Here is a 4,769-nt window from a genome sequence, read left to right as displayed (position 1 = left end):
GCAGTGCAATAATACACTGTGCAGTACAATAATACACTGTGCAGTACAATAATACACTGTGCAGGACAATAATACACTGTGCAGTACAATAATACACTGTGCAGTGCTATAATACACTGTGCAGTGCAATAATACACTGTGCAGTGCAATAATACACTGTAGTGCAATAATACACTGTGCAGTGCAAAATACACTGTGCAGTGCAATAATACACTTCAGTACAATAATACACTGTTCAGTGCAATAATACACTTCAGTACAATAATACACTGTGCAGTACAATAATACACTGTGCAGGACAATAATACACTGTGCAGGACAATAATACACTGTGCAGGACAATAATACACTGCTCAGGACAATAATACACTGTGCAGGACAATAATACACTGTGCAGGACAATAATACACTGCTCAGGACAATAATACACTGTGCAGGACAATAATACACTGTGCAGGACAATAATACACTGTGCAGGACAATAATACACTGTGCAGGACAATAATACACTGTGCAGGACAATAATACACTGTGCAGGACAATAATACACTGTGCATAGTCATGATGCACTAGACAACATCATACTCACCTTTGCAACGCCTTAAACAAGTAATGATTGATGCATCGATTGATGTTACCTTCCCTCACTGTGATATATATAATACAATGTATTCAATCCCCTCCCCCAAAAATCGTAATTGGCCTTCAGGACCCATCAACACGCGTGGGGAACGTGTTGACAAGGGCCTCAACAAGTGACAACGGCGCGTCGCTGTCTGACCAACACGTACACGATGTGTGTGTACTACGGGGCTCACCATAGCCCGTGCTACTTGGAACTTTTTGCTTCCAGGTAGCGAATCTTAAACAACACCAACGTGTTTGTGTAAACAGTTTGTGATGACGTCACGTGTGTCAACAAACACAGACGCACTCTATATGATACGACTGGATGTACTCTGGCACTGTGGCACTATGGCTCTCTGGCACTATGGCACTCCCCCGTCCACCCCACAATACACCGCTCACAGGCAGTTTGTTGGCATTGGGAGTCAGGGTAGATTGGGTTTCATGAATGAATTGTTATGCCCACCGTTTGGTGGTAAATATAACTTGCTTCCATCTGCTTTATCTCCCCGACCGTTCCGAAGCGGTTGGGCACCATTCCTTCGCCCCTGATTGATTTGATTGTTGCCTCCGGAGGCAGTTAGTTTATTGTGCACCCCATACTCATCCTGTGAGCGGTAGCGCAAAAAGCATTACAGAGGGCACAAAAGGTCTTTATCAGACCTCATCTTAGATTATTACATAAAAAATTTCATCTATCCTTCACACCTTATAGTTACAATGTCAGCTAGTTACAGAGAAAGTGCTATTTCAAGAGCTATATATTTACAGTAAGTCATCATACATTAATGGTAGGTCTTATCGCTAATACATAATAGTTTGACCAATGGAGATATTACAGAGTCATAGGGGAGCTGCTGTTTATTATTAGTCCTCACAATACACTACTTGTTTCTTAACCCGTCCCATCCCAAATCCTTATCCTGACCCCTTCCAAGTGCTATATAGTCGTAATGGCTTGGCGCTTTCTGCTGATAATTCCATTCTCTGTCTTCTCTCCTCGTATATATATTCTGGTTAGCATTGTAAATGAGTGGCCACGTCTGTGGTAGAAACAAAAAACTAAGGCACCATTAAACACTACTGCAGTAGGCCTATTTTCTCTTTGTTATTTAAACAAACTAGTAGATACATAAAATGGCTGTACTCAAGTTATTTAAAAACAATTCTCCACGCTCTATGCAATCAGGGGACCCTAGATAACCGACTCCGGCTCTGCTAAACCCACAGAATTGAAGCTACATATTTCTGTCCTGCCCGTCATGTCATTTACATAAAATAAATTCTATACACAGAGCGAGGCAAAGTCAGTTAACAAAACCTCCACAAACCACATTTACATTGGAGCAAGACGAAGGGGTAGTACTGTGTGCTGAACAAACCAATGCAGCTCGGGGCTGACGGCTAAGTAGGCAGCGCTCGGGATTCGTAGTCATAAGGTTCCGGGTCCGATCCCCGGTGGAGGCGGAAACAAATGGGCAGAGTTTCATCCTGATACCCCTGTTCAGCTAGCAGTAAATAGGTACCTGGGAGTTAGACAGCTGCTACGGGCTGCTTCCTATGGGTGTGTAACAAAAAGGAGGCCTGGTCGAGGACCGGGCCGCAGGGACGCTAAGCCCCGAAATCATCTCAACATAACCTTAAGATCGGATTTGCAATCTCGGCAAAATCCCAGACTTAAATTTAGACTTAAACAATATACAACTTATGGCTTACCTGCAGTTGACGTAGGGGGGGGGGGGGATTACCTTAAAATAATTATGAGGTAATTACCAATAGACTTATGGTAAGGTAATTATCAGGGGAAAGCACTAAGCCATTACGACTATATAGCATTTGGAAAGGATAAGGGGTCAGGATAGGGCGAAGGAAAGGATTGGTACCCAATCAGTTGGACTGGACGGTAGAGCGATAGTCATCCTTCCAGCTGGACGGCGTTCAATGGAAACACAAATTTACAACAAATTTCCACGGGAGGCATTGAACCAGTCCCCAATCCATACAGGAAAATGCCTCCCTGCCTCCCAATCCATACAAAAATGCCTCCTGCCTCCCAATCCATACACAACCCTTCCTGCCTCCCAATCCATACACAACCCTTCCTGCCTCCCAATCCATACAGAAAAATGCCTCCCTGCCTCCCAATCCATACACAACCCTTCCTGCCTCCCAATCCATACAGAAAAATGCCTCCCTGCCTCCCAATCCATACAAAAATGCCTTCCTGCCTCCCAATCCATACAGAAAAATGCCTCCCTGCCTCCCAATCCATACACAACCCTTCCTGCCTCCCAATCCATACACAAAAATACATTCCTGCCTCTCAATCCATACACAAAAATGTTAATCTAGGAGCATAAGATATTTTTATCCTTAGCACAACTGGGTGTAAAAATTAAACATTAAAACCTCAACAAATTCTCATGATCATCCGGACATTGAGATGAGCTGATGAGTTGCACAGTGAAATCCCATTAACGTGACGCATCAGTGAGAGAAGGAGTAGCTTGGGAGTACAAAGTGTGCTGGTTCGAATCCCCCTTGTGGTTTCTACTGATTATTTCAGTTTATCATTGGTAGGTACACATTATCTCGTTAATGTGTCTCGGAGTGGCACACGTTACATGAATATTCACCCACACCCAAGCCCAATCAGAGTGAGGGTATGCCAGGGGCCACAGAAGGCAACACAGCCTCAGGAACATGTTTACGACATATAAGATATACGTTAAAAAACTTTACACCCAACAAATGCGCTTCAAAACATCAATTATAACCCAAGAATAACGGGGCGAAATAAAGGTCACCATAATTAAACTTACATAATAACCTAAATGCATTCTACCAAAAAAAATGCAGAAATTAATTAAGCAGCATCTCACCACATTTCTATCCAAAGTGTGGCATTTCCATTCGAAATGTGACGCTTAGGTTAGCCAAAGATTTGTAGCATAGATTCTGTATCCCTATCTCATCATTCTAATCCTTCGAATCGGATGGTATCATCCACATTATACATACCTAAAAATCGTCTTATCAATCAACATTTGGGACATTTTTATGCAGGGGGAAAGCTATGAGCCACATACCATATCTTCGAAAGAACCTTACAATTATAAATCAAAGCTTTGAACAATAGTCAAGTACCAAATTGACAAATATAGACGTTGATCTCAGTACCTCTTAATCTCACCTCAATTCTTTACCGTCTCTTTTTATACTGGCTTACACCAGGTAATAGTCAGAGTTTTAATAGACTCTGACACCGGGAACTATGAGCCATCCTGCAGGGCTTGCAACACCAGGTATGGAACTCCATCATGCAAGACTTTGTTAACGTGGAACACAAACACACACCAGCCCCTCATCTACCACACACCAGCCCTCACCTACCACACACACACAGCCCCTACCACACAGACACAGGGGACAATAGCCATAGCAGAAGAGATAGCGTGGAACACAATAGTCGCGGACACGTCAATTTGTCATGTCCGTAGATCAGATGAGACACCTAACTTGGGCAGCGGGCTCCCTTGTGTCCAGTGTCGCTGCCCCGGCCTCCACCACCCCTAAACTGCATTAATACCGCCCTCCCCTACCCTCTGGGCACCATTGGGGCGGGGGGGGGGGGAGTAGCAGCGTGTGGGGGTAAGGGAGGGGGGGATGGAAGCCTCTATAGGGAGATGAAAGGAGGGAATCCTCTGTTGGAAGAGCATAGTTATCTTAAGACACACAATCACACACCTATCACCTGTTGATTGACGGTTGAGAGGCGGGACCAAAGAGCCAGAACTCAACCCCCACAAGCACAATTAGGTGAGTACACACACACACACACACACAGAACTAAGAGGCATGAGTTATGAGGAAAGGCTGCGGGAAATGCACCTTACGACACTGGAAGACAGAAGAGTAAGGGGGGACATGATCACAACCTACAAAATCCTCAGGGGAATCGACCGGGTAAACAAGGATGAACTATTCAACACTGGTGGGACGCGAACAAGGGGACACAGGTGGAAGCTGAGTACCCAAATGAGCCACAGAGACGTTAGAAAGAACTTTTTCAGTGTCAGAGTAGTTAGTAAATGGAATGCATTAGGCAGTGATGTGGTGGAGGCTGACTCCATACACAGTTT

Source organism: Procambarus clarkii, chromosome 8, assembly GCF_040958095.1.
Source record: "Procambarus clarkii isolate CNS0578487 chromosome 8, FALCON_Pclarkii_2.0, whole genome shotgun sequence".
Classification (NCBI taxonomy): Eukaryota; Metazoa; Arthropoda; class Malacostraca; order Decapoda; family Cambaridae; genus Procambarus; species Procambarus clarkii.
This window is presented reverse-complemented; position numbering follows the sequence as displayed.